Source organism: Pteropus medius, unplaced genomic scaffold (assembly GCF_902729225.1).
Source record: "Pteropus medius unplaced genomic scaffold, Ma_sr-lr_union100, whole genome shotgun sequence".
In the NCBI taxonomy this organism is placed as follows: domain Eukaryota; kingdom Metazoa; phylum Chordata; class Mammalia; order Chiroptera; family Pteropodidae; genus Pteropus; species Pteropus medius.
Window position 1 is genome coordinate 56773251 of NW_024344378.1, and position 17515 is coordinate 56790765.

General features: G+C 42.7%; 1 protein-coding gene across 2 annotated transcripts in view; it reads right to left on the reverse strand.

Annotated features, from left to right (window-relative positions):
- The window catches only part of GRID1 (glutamate ionotropic receptor delta type subunit 1), a 664127-nt gene that overhangs the window by 338843 nt on the left and 307769 nt on the right, over positions 1-17515 (reverse strand). The gene's annotated exons all lie outside the window — the stretch shown is intronic.

The window sequence follows — 17515 nt, forward strand, 5'->3', positions numbered from 1 at the left end:
AATAGAAACTTCAAGAAAGTAAAAAAAGACAAATAGAAATGTAATATTTTTAACAGTTATAACTGACAATGGATTAATATCAATAATATATAAAGAACTACAAAGGAAAGGATTTTCAAAAAAATGAAAAATGAGCAAAAGACATAAATAGGCAGTTCACAAAAAAGACACACCTGCAAACAAAACAGCTATAAGAACTTTACTTTTCTTGGTGATTAGAGAAATGCCAATGAAGACCATAATAAAATACCACTTTACATACATTCTGTCAACACAGATAAAGAAACTTCCATGTGTTGTGGAGTATGTGGACCGAGAGAATCTCCTACACACTGCTGGTAGGAAGATAAATTGATACGGCCAATTTAGAAATAATTTATAATTTTCCTGTAAAATTGAACATTCAGTCTCCGACAATCCAACAATGCCAATCCAAGAGACACTTGCACATGTATAGCAGGAAATATGCACAAGAATGTTCATAGCAGCACATTTCATAATAGCAAAATCTTGGCATCATGCCTAATGCCCATCAACAGGAGAATGGATAAGAAAGGAGACATCATTTACAGTAGCATCACACTGTAATATTACATAGTACTCAAAATGCTATACAACAAACTCTGGCTACACACAGTAATAATGAGAGTGTGTCATAAACCAGGGATTATGACTAATCCAATTCTGAGATCCAAAATGTAAATGAGAAAAAGGAGTAACATTTAGGACACCTATCTTCCTCTGGTCAGACAAATGATATGATCTCATCCTTGCAAGAGGCATAAATGTTTATTGAAGGAGAATTTTTTAACAGCAAGTCCCTCCTGACATTTCTCAAACCTATACCATAAATTAGATTTCTATGCCAGCATCCCAGAGTGAGATAAATCAGGGTTTAAATGGAAGAGGATGATGGCTTAGCTGCAGCCATTTTTTTATGCATGCATTCAGGCAGCGCAAGAGAGAATTCTACAGCCCCAATAGTACAAGTTCACAGGAACATCAAGCTACAGAATTTGGGGAGGAAATGGTGTAATCAGTCTATCTGCTGGAACCGATTTGCCTGAGATAAAGCCAGGCCCTGCTGTTGAAGATGGATAATCGGCAGTTTATTGGACAAATGCAACAGCACTGATAAAAGAGGTAACCTCATTGCCTAGAGGGAAGGTAAATATAGCTGGAATAATAGAAAAAGCCGTTGTTAGATTCCAGTTTTCCAAACACTATTTATGCTCTTCCCCAGCAAAGGCTCTCTCATGCTCCTGAAAATCTTCAGAGAACCAGGTACATGGACATATTCTCTGGAAGTTTCCTAACCCAACCTGAGCTGAAGTCTGTAAACTGCCTAAATTCTCTGTAGCAGACAAAATGGATAAAAAGGAGAGAAATTCAAAAAGCTGGATCACAGTCATTAGCAGATAAATGAGCAGTAAATTTACAGGCTATGAACCCATGTTCACTGGTCTCCAAAGGCTGATACAAAAAAACTACCTCTTTCTACTTTCTTGACTTCAAGCAGTGATTTCAAACCAACAAAGACCTCATCCACATTTACATATCAGGCACAGATTAGGGGCCAAACGAAAAGACCCAGGCTTCTGTCAAATACCCATTTAGGAAAAACTCAGTTCACTTGTTGGCTCAGACTCTTTCTCTTCCAAGAAGCCATCCCTGATTGCTCCTGGAACTTTTGGAAGGGCCTCTGACCCAACTGACAACAGTATCGGTACCATCCCTATGTTGGCAGAGACTGAGAAGTCATTAGAATAGGTATCACAATGTTATTAATGTATTAGACAATTGTCATTGAATACTACTACATGCCAGACAGTGTGCTAAGCATTGGGAATACAGTGGTAAATAAACACCAACAAGGAAACTGCTGTCTGGGGCCTCACTTGTTATCACCCCTCATCAGATAATCATAATACTGTATGCTCGATTATATATCAAACTAAGAGCTATAGAGGGCAGGAAGGATGCTGAGGTACCGGATCTAGTGGGGTCAGGAAGTGAAGTTTATAAAAGATGAAAAGGAAGTAACCTGTTAAAGCTGTGTGTGTGTGTGCATGTGTGTATGTGTGTGTGTGTGTGTGTGTGTGTTGAAACAAAGGAGTAAATAAGGCAGAAGAAATATGTGCAAAGTTAGGTGGTATGTGGACCATAAAGGCCTTGTTCAAGATTCTAATCTTTACTCAAATTCAATGAAAATCTTAAAAGGAATTTGGGATAAGAGAGAGTAGGTAAAGAAGATGACTTTTGTAATTTTTCCTTTGAAAAAAATCACTCCAAAGGAAGATCAGAGGTGGTCACAGTGAATAACGAAAAAAGTTAATAATCTGTTGTAATAAGAAATACTGAGAGATATCTGGGACTGATATTCTGGCCCCATTGGGGTAAAGTAATGAAAATCTCATTGGGATTCAGGAATGAGAAGCTGAAAGCCAATAATACTTTGCAGTGATGAAAAAACTCATTGAATTATCACCTGTGATCATCTGAAATATAATGTCTGCTATATTGAGACCTCCATAAAGTGAGTGATTTTTCTGTTTTTGTTTCATTTTTTTTGCTTTCTTTGCTATATCCTAACACCTAGAATAATACCTAATAAATAATAAATACTCATTAAATATTTGTTGATGGATGGATGAATTGATTAATTAATTAATTAAAGAAGAAGCTTTATAGGGCCTAAGGCTTCACTCCCAAAAAGCAGTATGAAAAGCATGAAGAGATTAATGACAACAGAGTAAGTTAGAGTGGCAGTTCCTAACTGCACTGTAAAAATAAAAGAAAAAATCTCAGATATTTAAATTTGGGGCCCTATAGGTGCTGAAATATAATAGTAGTTGCACTCACAACCTCACCAAGTCTGTTATGGTGGAGTGGGGGCATTGACTAGGAACAAGTAAGGAACTAATAATTGAAACAGATATTAATGGGAGAGTTAAGAGGACTCAAAATGGCCTCATTACCCCCAATCCTGCTCAGCCTTCCATATCGGCTGATAGAAACTCTCTTCTTTTTCTTGTTGGTACAGTCCTCCTCTGTTTGAAAACCTAAAACTCCCTTAACTGTGCTTTCTACTTTGAAACAAGAAACTCATTTTCATCATGCCCTAATACCACTCCAAACTATAACACACACATGCACACACATGCACGTGTGTGCATACACACACACACACACACTTCACTGTCTCTACATCTGTAGCTAAAGTCCTAGCATCTTTGGAGGACCAAGTACAAAGTTAAGCCTGGGAGAAGAAGGCTTACTCACACACAAAAAAAAAAATGTAGAAAGACTTGGCTAATTTATATGAGGAATATTTTCTATAGGAATAGACCCTGGGAGGACTAGACCAAGGACAGAGGAATACCATCTAAGATCAGACTGAATATACTGATACAGAAGCACTTGCCAGACTTCTAAATTTAATGTCCTAGCTCAAGCAGCTGGAAGAGATTCTAATTGTTTGCTCAGCTATTTAACAAAAATTTAAAGTCAACAGTGATCCACTCTAAATGAAGGTGAGATGCCAGAACTTCTTTGACATAATGTAGATAAAGTAGTCCAAAGACCACATATTGCTGAAATCAGTTTATCTGTCTCCCACTATTCACCTTTAACCACAATCCCGAAAACCATTCCCTTCACCAAGTGTTGATAAATACAAAGGTGAGGGGAGCACCAGTATTTGGGGGAAATTTTCAGTACCTCGTCTCTATAGGCTATAGAGTACTGGTTCAACTGCAGCTGAAATTGGACCCCTGATTTCAACAGAGAGGGGCCAAGCCAAGCTCCCTAATACCAGAGGTGAAGTGAGTCTGGTGACTGGAAAAAGCAGCAGGACCAGAGGGGTCATCAGAATGTTCTCACCTCCAGGGATAGCTGACTGATTAATTGATGCTGAGGTCCCCAAAACAAAAGCAGACAGGTGACCCACCAAGATCTTACTTAATTCATATAACGGTGGGAGAGGGGGGAGTAGGAGGCCTTATTTAAGCCATAAAAATGAAAGCATTGACTGTTTTCATCCAATGTCCAAACTCTGAGCCCCTTGAATGACCCTGAACTGTTTAAATGAAAGGAAGACTTGAACTCTCCCTGGAACGTCACAAATAAGTTGTGAATATTATTCTTAGCTTTTCTCAAAGGGATCTGAAACTATTTATTAGGATTACTTTGCACGAGAAGAAAGGAAATACCATGATCTATTGGGTATTGTTGGGTTGAATCTTGTCTAATCTGAATTCCTGGAAACCTGGAACATCACTGGGGCCTATCAGTTGGAGAGAAGGCTAATGGAGGTCAAAGGAAAAATCGAGTTTTGACCCAAGTCAGCCTCATAGTCCGTCCAAGAGACTCCAGATTTACTCAATGGGTGTTTCTCCATTTTCTGACTGGATATTGGAATAGATATCTTCAGTAATATGATGAACTTCCTAATTGTCTCCCTGAAATCAACTAAGGGCTAACAAGGCAGAAAGGATAAAGTGAAAACTATTTTTTTCTCCCTACCAAAAAAAAGAAAAGAAAAGCACTACTACATCCCTAGGAAGATCAGAGAAATTAGCATCATCTTTAAATATTTGAAAGGTGCGATACAGAGGATTCCAATTGCATCCTATGTAACTTTCTAGGTTGCCAGATGCAAATGCAAAAGACAATGAGTCATATAGAGTAACAGTGGATTATCATCAACTTAATCAAGTAGTGACTCCAACTGTCTCTGCTATTCCCGATATGGTCTTTTTATTGAATCAAATCAATACAGACCCTAGCAACTGTTACACAGTTATTGACCTGTCAGTAGTATTTTTCTATCCCCAAAACCAAAAACCACTAGAAGTAGTTAGCTGCCTACAGGTAGGTATAGCAATAAACTTTCACTGTCCTACCTGAGGGAAATATCAACTTTCTGGCTCTGAGTCACACAGTCCACAAGAATTTGACTGTCTGACCATCTAACAAAACATTATGCTAGTCTAACACATTGATGACATCATGCCGCTAGGATCTGGAAAGCATAAATTAGCAGGTACCAAATGTCTTGATAAGACACATTTATGTATTGTAGACAACAACTTTTATGAAAGTGTAGAAACCTGCCAAACTTGGTCAAGGGTTTTGGAGTCCCAGTGTTCTGAGCTCTTTAATAAGATGTTCTTTAATAAATGATAAGATGTTGCTTCTTGTACTCCATGTCATGAATGAAGAGACTTGACACTAGTGGGCCTCTTCAGATTTGGGAGGCAATAATATCCTCCCTACATGTGCTGCTCACATCCACTCACTGGACGAGTTGAAATTCTGGCAACTTTGAGTGGGGCCTAAGAAAGACTAGGCCCTCCACCTGGTCCAGGCTGCTATGCAAACAGCTCTGATGCTCAGTTCCCATAACTCAGACTCAAAATGGCTACACTAAGTCAGGATGCTGTATGGAGTCTATGCAAGTAAAAGCTTTCTAGAGGTCCCTAGGGTTGGGGAACAAAGTTACGACCTGTTGGAAAGTAACTATTCCCATTTATCGAAGCAGGCCCTGACTTGCCAAGAGGCTTAGAAAAGAAGAAATTCCTAACAATGAAAAACATATCACTACACAGGTTGAGCTGCCCAACATAGACTCGATGTTTTCAGATCGCCTGAGCCAAAAAGTTGGGTATCTGCACCAGCATTCTCTCATCAAATGGAAGCAGTATATACCTGGTCACACTTAGTCAGGTCTTGAAGCCACAAGAAAACCAATAGAAGGTCTCTCACCACCTGCATACTCTGTTTCTTCGGCAGCCCTTGTCTCAATCCAAATCAACCTATATGAGACTGCCTTTAGTTGAGAAGGGAGGAACAAATTCAGGCAGAGTGTAAAGATCACTTGGCAAAATATACAGATGTCATCCAGAAGTGAACTGCAATAGTACTACAGTTACACTCAGTCAGTGAGCTAACTTCCTGGCCAGATTATCATAGACTTAAAAGGAGCAAGTTTTCAGACTTGGCACTCTTACCTCTCTCTAACTTCATGTTCTCCACCTGTCTCATGTCTCTCCATGCTGGCCTCCCACCTGATTAGACAGCATTCCATTCAAGCCCCCACATCCATTCAAGCTCCCAAATTTAGGTCTTCTCATTTGCTGTCCTCTCTGCTCAGAAGACCATCCCCCAGCGATTCAGATAGCTCATTTCTTCATCTTTTAGGTCTTTGCCGTAATGACAACTTCCTAGTAAGACCTTGCCTTACCACTGTATTTGAAATTGAATCTCTCTAAACACTTCATATCCCTTTATATTCCATAAAATTTATCACCAGAAAATATACCATATCCTCATTTATTGCATTTATTGTCTATATCCTCAAAGTTTCATGTGAGCAGAAATTCTTGTGTCTTGTTCACTGCCTATCCCCTAGAACAGAGCCAGCAGGTGTTCAAAAATATTTCAGTGTAAATGCATGTGCATATTGGTCAGCCAAAAGAGTGGAACGTGGTGACAATTTGGCTTTCTAAACTCCTTTCTAGTTTAGGAAAACTTCAACCATGATTTTAGTCTCTGTAGAGGGAAAGACCATTCCTTTTACTAAGACCATTCCTTTTGCTGACTGAGGCTAGATATTTCCTCTCCCAATACCCTGGTGGCTATAGTAAAAAGCAGAAGATTATAGTAAATATCTGTAGTAAATACAGTAAAAAGGTTATAGTAAATAACCTTTCAGAACTCTCCAAATCTAATGAAAGTGATATAAAGATGCAAGAAATCTCAGAATATTGCCACCATAGTGGCAATATTCTGAGATTTCTTGCATCTTTATATCACTTTCAAGAGTACAGCCATGATAGCAGAGGTGGGGCAGAAAACAAGTGGCAAGCTGAGTTCAGCAATGGCCCTGTTGCCTGACTAAGCTGTTGCTGGGTGTGTTACTTGTGTCCTCTGAAGCCCAAACTCCATTGGTTGATGCCCATTTCCTTAATCTGATTCGCCAGACTTCTCATTGATTCCGTGAACTGCTCATACCCTAATCGTTCATTATTTTCACAATTAGGTTAGTTGGAAATGACTTCTATTGTTTACAATGAAAACTCTGAAGGTACAGAAGGTGTAGGAGAGGGAAGTATTAAGGATGTGGTCAGAAAGCAGGAGCTGGGAGGTGGGGTAGTTTCAGAGGATGCTAAGGACCAAGGTGCAGCCATGCAGGTAGGAAACTGGAGGATAGTCGAGGAGAGTGTCACTAGAAATAAGGTCAAGGAAATGGGAGGTAACAGATTTGAAGGGTCACTACATGGTCAAAGATGTCACCCAGCATTGTCTGAAGTTGAGCTGGTGAGGAAGACAGTTATCCAGGGGCCAAAGTCTTAAATGAATGATTGGAAATAAACAAGAGGCTGAGCAGAATAGTCAGATTGGCCCTAAAGAATAGCATATTTTACAAGAGTGTAAGCGATTCAATTCCGGGATCCCTAGGGCATAAAAGAGCACATGTTTCCTGAGAAATAAAAAAAAAAACAAGCCTTCTTCATGTTCAACCATGTAGGTAAAAATTACATATAAGAGTTTATTTCTATGACTCCTCTCTAAAATGTGCACACTTGATTTTTTCTATCTTGTTCACTCTTATCTCCAGGAGGCTTAGAAGAGTGCCTGGCACAGAGTAGATCTTTGGGAAATATTTATGGAGTATAAAATGAATGAATGAACTTACGTCTCTCTTCCATTTCACATCTTTTTGCTTCTGTGATATTTTATTTTTGATGCTCTGAAGAGTATTTGGCCATATACCTTGATCTCTCTCTCTCTCTCTCTCTCTCTCTCTCTCTCTCTCTCTCTGCCTTGGCTTCCATTTCTAAACTCATTCCCTCTTGCGTGTGCACTATTCTGTATCCTCACAATGAGCACCTTGGTTTCCAGAACAGTGTGGCTGAGAGACTGCAGACTTTAGAGACATCACCTCTCATACTCAGCATGCACACGACAAGGGTACTTTGGGGAGGGACAATAGCAGTCTTGAGTCTAGCGCTGGCTTACTCATTCATTCAATAAACCTTTACTGAGTGCTACCATATGGCAGTATTCTATTAAGCCCTGAGCTAGAAACGGACTGAAACCCCAGGAAGAGGTTATACGCATGTAGCTATGTAGATCAGAGGATATAGAAAAAAGATTGGACTTGTTGGCATGTATCCCAGGGTTCAAATTCTACCCCAACATTTATTTGCTGCAATGAAACATTGAACAAATGACCCAAAATTCTCTAAGTTCAGTTCCATCATTTACCTATGGGAATAACAACAAAACATAAAAGTCCTGCTATGTAGATAAGTATCAGTAGAATGTCTATTACTTTTCCTTATTCTCTGGCTCCTTTCTCTGCATCTCCCTTGAAGCCTAATGTGTGGCTGGTCACAGAGCAAGTACTCAAAATTTGAATTGTCAGAGAAGGCTGGACTGTAAGGTCCCATGTCAGTTCTGGATAAGTGCTGACCCAGTCCCACATGACTGACTCACCTTTTGCTGCATACCTGTAGCTATCAACCTTCAAAGGCAGGACTGGGCACCAGGCTGTCCATTTCCCCAGCTTTGATTGCAGAAGTGGGAGTTCACCTGCCACCTTCCCTGGAACCCTTGAACAGGCACCCCTGCATCACTGCCCACTGTCACAACCCATTTGACTGTGTTGGCCCTGATGTCCCCAAGACAAGAAGCAGGTATGGATGGCAGACATCCAATCAAAGTCCAGCTGACAACTCAAATGTCCTTCCACTCTTGAGTAATTTGAATCGACATAGCCAGTCTTGAGAATTGAGAATAGTTTGGTAACTCTGAGCATGCTCAGACAAGAAAAGCAGCTGTGGAAATGCCAAGTAGGGAAGAATAGGAAGAGGTAGAGAGAACACATGTCCTTTGCAGAGTTTGGAATGCTACTGAGAGAGACAGAAGGAGAGAGAGGAGATTGGCATCCGCCTCCAGAACTTAGTCCATCCCTGAGCCCAACACTCCAGCCCCAGACTCAGTACCACCCCACCACACACCTGCTACATGCTCCTCAAGCACAGACTGTCCCAGCCACCTCACCTCCAGTTGTGAGGTAGTGTGTTTGCCTCACATCTCTTGGAAAACAGGAATGGTCACATCCAAGCAGGATGATCAACACTGTCAATCGGGGGAGATAGGTCCCCTCAGCCATAGAGATACAGATTCCTCATGATCTTCTTTACACCATGAGCCATAACCAAACCATGGCATTGAAAACCTCTCCCTAAAACAAACCAAAAATGCCCTGTCTTAGAATTCTGCGAGCACCTGCGGTGGATGGAAGTGAAGCACAACTCACTCTCTAGCCTCCCACAACACTGTGAGGAGAGAGAATATAGGCTTGTGTGAAGCAGTGAGCAAATGCTACAAGACATACGGTGTCCTGTACCCAACCGTCTGGGGAAGCTCTATTCAGTTACACATGCAATGCTGTCAGCACAGCATGACAACCTGTCTCTCACTCCAACAAGTTTTAGGTTCTTTGTTACAGCTCAGAGGCCAAGAGCGAACAAGTGGCTTTGGTACATGCCACGTGACTGCTGGACCCACGCCTACTGCTGGGTGGAGCTTCAGCCTTCCAGAGCTGCCTGGCAGCAGAAGCTATGCCTTCCAAGCTCATGAAATTCACCAGCTATGGACAGACAGCCAAATGCCGGGGCCACAGACACATCTCCAAGACTTGAAGTACAGGGATTCTGACCTGCCACTGAGAGGAGGAGCCCCATCTCCCAGCCCTGTCAGAGGCTGAGTGGCTAGAGGCCACTCTGTACTGAACGGTTTCCACCAGCCACAGCCCCAGAGTTCTGATACCATACACAAAATGCTGTCCTCAACTTCCTCATAATGCAACCGATATTTTTCCACACTTGGAAAATCCCAAGAGAGCACACACATCCAGTCCAAATGGACCTCCTCCAAAAGATAATTGAGATGCAAAGTGAGGAGTTTGTAAACCCCAAATCAAGATGCAATGTCAGGAGACCTAATACTGGATGCCAGACTGCAAAGATGATCTAAGATAGGAAGGTGTCTCTGATGAGGACAGAACAAAGAGAGAGACATGGGCAATTTGAGCCAAAGGCCTGGCAGTTCCTAGAAACCCACTCGAGGGCACATCTGGACCAAGTTTGGCTTCTGCACCACCGAGGTGCCTAGGGACCCCTGCATACTCCCACCCAGTGCTGACAATTACAAGCCCTGCCTCACAGCTGCCCGCTCCACCTCAGCTGCCCTCTGCACAGACACCGCGGTCCCCTTGATGTAACAGTGCTCCCCCAGATACTGCAATAGCAAGCCTCCCAGTACTCAGCCACAGACTCTCACTGGAATGGTCCCAGCATCCCTATCAGGGGGGAGGCAGCAACCTTGGGCTCCCACAGAACTAGAGCTTCAAGACATAGAATGCTCCACCTTTTCCTACCAATGACCCCAACCCCACTCCCACCTGATTACTCCAGCCAGTCAAGGTAAGCAGATGGACTCAGCGCTCTCATTGTACAGATGAGGAAATGCAGTTCCTTACTGGGAAAAACTTAATAGGCCCTGTCCACTTGATCCTCCCAGAAGCCCCTGAGTGGAAGTCAGCACTCAGGTGCAGAGCAGGAATGTGACTTGTTCAAGCCACATCTCAGTGTGGTAGCTGGTAAGTAGCAGATTAGTGTTCAAAGAGAGGTCTGTGCCTCCAAGCCAGGTCTTCAGGGGCCAAAAGAAGGCAGAGACTTCTCTGATCAGGTTCACGGAGCATCCAGGGCAGGCCTACCAAGGGTCACAGGTCCCAGCCAAGTATCCTGGTGGCAATGGCTGACTCACTGGCAGCTCAGAGCACTGCAGCACTATCCTAGTGATTACAGAGGGGAGACAGCCATCTCAAACACACCAAAGGCTTGGAAATGCCCAACCTGAAACAAATTAGCTCTCCTCTAACTGTCCTACTATGGGGAAAAACGTGACAGATATCATACATCACCTAAAGCCAAATTCAATTTGTACCCATTTATAACACAAACACGTCTCAGGTGTAACATCAAGGGATCTCATTTAGCATTCTGCACACACCCCTCTGAGGGCTGGCAACATACTGGCAGAGGTAAAACGGCACAGATCCTCTTATGAGCAAACTTGTTCTAACGTGGAAGAAAAATTGGTTTACTTTATATGGCACAGGGAGACCCCTCACACATTTATAAAGTGCCATACAGGGGCAAGGATGGAGCCTAGCACAGGAGAACAACAAAAGCCATGTTGGCAGCTCCCATTCCCCATGACTGGCAGTGTAGCTCCTGCCCACTGATACACTGACAGACTAGCCCCACATGGGACACTCACTTAGCTCCAGCCTGTGGGTACCCCTGTGGTCACTGACATAGTCTCAGGCTCAGCCTGTGGGGCCCAGAGGACTCAGAGTGAACTGAGTTCAAATCTTTGCCCAGTGACCTGTTAAAGTCTCTTGGCTTATCTAGGCCTCAGTTTCCAGCCCATTAAAATGAAGTAAGTCTGTGAAGGTGATTATAGGTCAGAGAAAGTAACAGATGGGGGGAAAAAGGAGAAAGTGCTTTGTAATCTATCATTTTGCAAAGAGCTTTGCAAAATCCTAAAGCATCATGTCATTTCAGCCCTCACTACGGGCCCTCAGCATGCAAAGACAGTAAGGACAGCCAAGCCTCCCTGGGAAGGTTGCTCCTCATGGGTTTGGTGAAAATGACAGCTACCTCTGGGGCCTTTCAGTAAGAAAACTATGTTTACTGAAGTATCACATGCAAACAGGAAATTGCAAAATTTCTAAAACTGGTGAATTTTTATAAATGAACACACAGAGATGAGGAGATTATTAGCACTCCCTCTAGGACTCTTGGGGGCCACTTTGCGAGGCATTCTTGTCCTTTCTGACTGTCAAACATGCTTAACTTAACCCTGGTCTGGGAAGAGAATTGAAGTATCTCAGAGCAGAGATCATGTCCATGATCAAAGCTGGTAAGGAATCTGCTTATAATCACCGAGTTTGATTTTGAGGCCTTGTTCTACAAAATGGAGGCTAAATTAAGAAAGAGTGTTCTATTCCTTTCTGGACCTCTCTAAGTTTCCTGGAGAGAATCTCAGAAGAGACTCCTCGTTTGAATGGCAAGCAGCTCCTACCTGCATCTCAGTTTTGTGTGGTGTGACAGGCAGCCTTAAGGATGCTCAGATGACGACAGGCTATGATGAGCAGGTGTCTTTCCTGATTAGCAAGGATTAATTGAGTAAATTTCTTTCCCAAAAAACATTGATGGCACTCCGAGATGTCTGGTTATGATTTTTCATTTGTTTGTTTGTTTGTTTGTTTTTCCTACTCTTCTGTTTGAAGTTTGGTGGAGGTTTTTTTTTTTTATACACTTTATTTTTCAGAGCCGTTTTAGGTTTACAACAAAACTGAGTAGGAAGTGCAGAGTTGAGTGGCTCATTTGTTACAACTGATTAGCCTACACGATTATCACCCAGAGTCCATAGTTTACATTGTAGTTGATGTCTGTTTCAAACCCGCAAAACTTTCCTATTCACCCCACAGCATATTCTCTGAGTGATGCCCAGAGCCGTGGGATTCTCAGACCAGAGACTGAGCCAAGTCTCCCCAGCTTTCTAGCAGCCATCTTAAAAAGGTAAAAAGCAACAGATAAAATTAATTTTAATAGCATATTTTATTTAGCCCAATATATCCAAAATACAATAAACCTCCCTTAGACCTCCCTTATCTAAGTAGCTTACATTCCAAGACCCCCAGTGGATGCTTGAAATTGTGGATAATACCAAACCCTATATATATTGTTATTTCATATAATACATAACTATTATAAAGTTTAATTTATAAATAAGGCACAGTAAGACATTAACAGCAATAACTCATAATAAAATATGACTATTGTAACAATATATTATAAAAGTTATGTAAATGTGTTCTCTCTCAAAATATTGTTGTACTACATCCCCCTTTTCACTTAAAGGAAGCACTTTACAGTTTCTCTTTGGCATATTCAAATTGCCAGCATCACTACTCTTGTACTTTGAGGCCATTATTAAGTAAAATAAAGGTGACCTGAATACAAGCAGTACAATATCGTGATAGTTAACCTCATAACTGAAACAGCTACTAAGGAATTAATGGACAGAGAGTACATACAGAGTAGATACGCTGGACAAAAGGATGATTCACGTCGTGGGTGGGACGGAGCAGGACTGCTTGAGATTTCATCACACTACTCAGAAAGGTACACAATTTAAAACTTACGAATTGTTTATTTCTGGTATTTTCTATTTAATATTTTCAGACCATGTTTGACCACGGGTAATTGAAACTGTGAAAAACAAAACCACAGATAAGGGGGGACTACTGCATTATCGTTTTAATGTAATTAATATAAAAATTATTAAAAATATGTTTTATATTTATACTGTCTTCTGGTGTGGATCTTTACATTTACAGGTGCAATTTAGCATATCTCAATCTTAATGCTGAATTTACATCAGAAATACTCAATCTGATTTTAGATTTCATAAAATTTACCTTCAGAAAAGGAGATTCACATAATCAAGTTGTTCCAAACATACTTAAACTTTTTCTAATGCTTGAATTGTGTCAGTTTTTAAAATTTAAATTAATCAAAATTAAATATTAAAAATTCAGGTCCTCAGTTACACTAGTCACAAACACTCAGTAGCCACATGTGGCTGGTGACTCCCATGTTGGATAGAGCAAGACTATAGGGCAAGGCCGGGAAAGACCCACAGGTGGGCCAGTGCTCGCTTCTGCCCACAGTGGTCATTATCCCCGTGACCCCAAAGTCCCTTAAAGAAAGAAAAACAAGAGTTTTCCTTTTTTCCCAAGTCTTCTTGAGAGGCTAGTTTGAGGCCACCAGTCTACTAGGGAACAGGTGGTATCCCAAACGACTTTTTCAAGGTCTGCAAGATTGTTAAGTGATGAGGGCCAAAAGCAGGGCCTCATGCTGGGCAGGTCCACAGGAGATTTTAACCACTGCTCCTGGGAAGACTGATTCCAGCTCTCCTGGCCTCCCATCCAGCCTTGGGAACTCAGAGGTCCCACCCTCTTGTACAGCCACCTCCCACTCTGTCCTCAGGGTCTCCCCTACCCAGTTGAAGAATGGAGTCCAAAGCCCCAGCTCCTTTCCCTACTGATGGAAATCAAAGGTGAAAGGTATGCCCCAAGAAAAGCTGGAGAAACTAATTACCACAATCCACAACATTAACAAACACGGCCTGCAGACTCCCTGTGTTCTGTGCTCTGATGTAAGCATTTCAGCGTGCATCAACTCACTGAATCCTCACAACTCCATAAGCTGGGTACTATTATAATCCCGTTTTGACCTCCTACTGCATTTGCCCATCCTATCTACCCTGTCCCAGAGTCCACTTTCCTTCTAGACTATCTCTCTGAGCAACCTGCTCCACATGCACTGCTCCTACCACCACCTGCAGACCCAGGCCTCCAGGCCAAACACCTCTCTTAAACACCGTTTCTTTATTACCATCTGCTTACTGAAAATACCTGTATGTATATAGCACACAAACACTGTACACTCAAAATGCCCAAAGCTGGACTCACCACCTCCCCCTGGCCAGACACATTCTTCTTCCTGACTCCTTATTCTCCATGAATCACATATGATTTACACAGCCAAGCAGCTAGGCCTCATCTCAGCCTCTGTCTTTTGTGTTGTCTGTCCCCTCCCTCTCTAAGTTCAAGCATATCTGCCCTCTATACATGCCTTACATTACTTCCTCTTCCATCCCTGTGCCGCATATGACAAGAGCCTCACCAGCTCTCACTTAGGCTACAGGAAGAAAACGAACCAGTGCACACACACAAAAAAAATAATAATCACAACCACATCTGAATGCCTAACACATAGGAAGTGAGTGCTCATTAATTATGCTGAACTAATACTTTCTTCTTCTTCCTCTTCATTCCATCCTCTACATCACCTCTGAACCAGGGCCAGCTACTTTTGTCTCCAAAGGGTACAAATGGTATAAGAGTTATCAGATTTCCCTACCAAGGGCCCCTATCTCCCAATAGAGGATGGTAAGGAGATAGATGTCCACTTTCTGACAGCCCGCAGCCACAGACTAGCAAAGCGACAGCCATAATAGGTCAGTCAAGGAACCATCCAGTTTCCAGATCAATGGGTAGAAACTGCTAAACCTGGTTAGCATCTTATGGAATAACTTTCTTACTCCCTCTTTGCCACCCCTCTTCCACTATTGCCCAGCTGTCTGGTGAGAACAACCCACTTCAACATCTCCGAAGTGATGATGAGAAGCAGGATAATGCGGTAGCCAGCCCTGTTTCTGGGCAGCAATCCCTGCGTGCAGGAGAGAGCGCACGGGCCTCTTGACGCTCTCATCTGTCAAACATCAAGTGAGAAAGATCTATTTTTTCCCTAGGCAGCATGCCTACAACTTCAATTGGCCCAAAATACACTTGGCTAAATTTGCTTGTGTGATGTTCTAAATGGTACACACTGTTCTATAAGAAGGCGTTGTGAGAAACCTCAGCACAGCAGGGTGGGGGCTGGGGCTCCACAAAGGGAGCAGATCTAAGCCAGGTGCAGGGCTCCTCCCAGCAAATGGTGTCCCCAGTACTGAGCCCCACTTCTCCACCTGGCTGCAGTTCAGACTTTCTTCTGGCCACCACATTGCTTCGCAGCAGCTTTGCAGTGACCCATCTGGGCCAGAGCACAATTCCTCCCTGCCCCAGCGGTTTCTCTCTGAGTACCCAGCCCTGCATCATCACTCACTGCTGGTCCAGGCATGTGGGGGGTTGCTTTCCAGCACAGGAAGACTGTGTGGCAGAGAGATCCTCAGTCTCATCTGACAAGATAGAAACAAAGAAAATATCCAAATTGTATGTGAGGTGAGGCCAATTATCCTAAGACCTCATCTGAGGCCCAAGGGTCTTTATACCAGGAACACAGGCCTGGGAAGTTTGCAGTGTCAGTCCCAATGAGCAGAAACTTGAAATAGCACCAATGGTTTGGACTTGATTTAAGCACAGAGCATGTGATGAGAGGGGCTCAAAGTGCAGAAACATGTCCCTATGTGGCCAGCACTGTTTGGGGGAGAGGTTGCCCCGATGGAAGGAGACAGACACAGAGCAGCATGGTCTAGACTCAGGGCTGGACTCAAATCCTGGCTCCCTCTGACCCGCTCTGTGATCTGGGCATTTGGCTACCACTCACTAATTTTCAATTTCCTGGAATAGTACACCAAAAATAGTAATGATACCACCTCTCCATTTGGGGCAGAATAGGCAATAAAATGGAGACAAAGCACTAGTGCTTGGCACATAGTAAGTCCTCAAAAATAATGATTATGGCAGCTTCCCCATGTCTGGACTGTGGTGGCAAGGCCAGCCCTGAATGAGAGATGGTTGCATCCTGCTACATTGCTCACTAAAGTGGCTACTGACATCACCTGGCTCTGATAAGGAGACCAAGCAGTTTCTCATTGGAATTGGCTTCCCCCTTATAGTTCTCAAATCATATCACAGTCAAGGGGCCCAAAAAATGGGGTTTATTATACATGTCAAGTTCTTTCCAAATGGTTTCACTTTGGTTCCCACCACAACCCTGAAAGAGGACCCATTCTCTCCTCATATTGCAGAGAAAACAGGCCCTTAAAGAGAGTGAGTGTCTCCCTCTCCGTGAGGTATCACACACATAGACAGTAAGTGGCAGGGCTGCGTTTTGAACCCAGAGCAGAGCATGATGTCTGTGCTCTGCACTGTGTCAGTAAGGGGAGCCCATGCTACTCAACCAGGGTGGAGACTCCAGCTCAGTGGACAGTGGACTTCTCCCTATGAAGAATCCAGTCTCAGCACTTAAGTTAATCTAGATTGATGCCTCTGGCCCATTCACTCCCCAGGGCCCCCATAAAATTAAATTTCATGTCTGCAAAACTGAAAGCCAGGCCTGGGCTTGGAAAACTTGTCTCTTAGCCCTCTGCCTCAGGGTCTAGGCCTTCTGCACCCCAGGGAAGGCAGCCAGCCGCCTGTAGGGCCATACCACTATCCAGCTCTTCACTGCAGCAAGACCATTCCCAGCACCACATCCAGGCTTGTAAATGTGTTGTTAACACACACATCACAACTCATCTAAGCCCAAAAGTTTGATGATAATTAGCTAAAACTAACATATGTGCAACATCTATATTATTGCATAACTTATATACATTTACCACTGTTTGTGGGGAATATATGCACCACACCACAAACTATTTGCATATAGATGGTGGGTTATAGACATATGCTTGTATTCGGTGGGTAATATCTGAAATTCGCACGTACACACATTGCTCTTGCAAGAGCCGAAATGCTTGCTTTCTGCCATGACTTGAAGTGCACTGTACACTTTAAGAGTGTGTTCATTTTTAAAATTTACAGCACTGAATTGTCCATTTCTGAACATATAAATGATTTTCAACTGCTCGATAAGCTGTG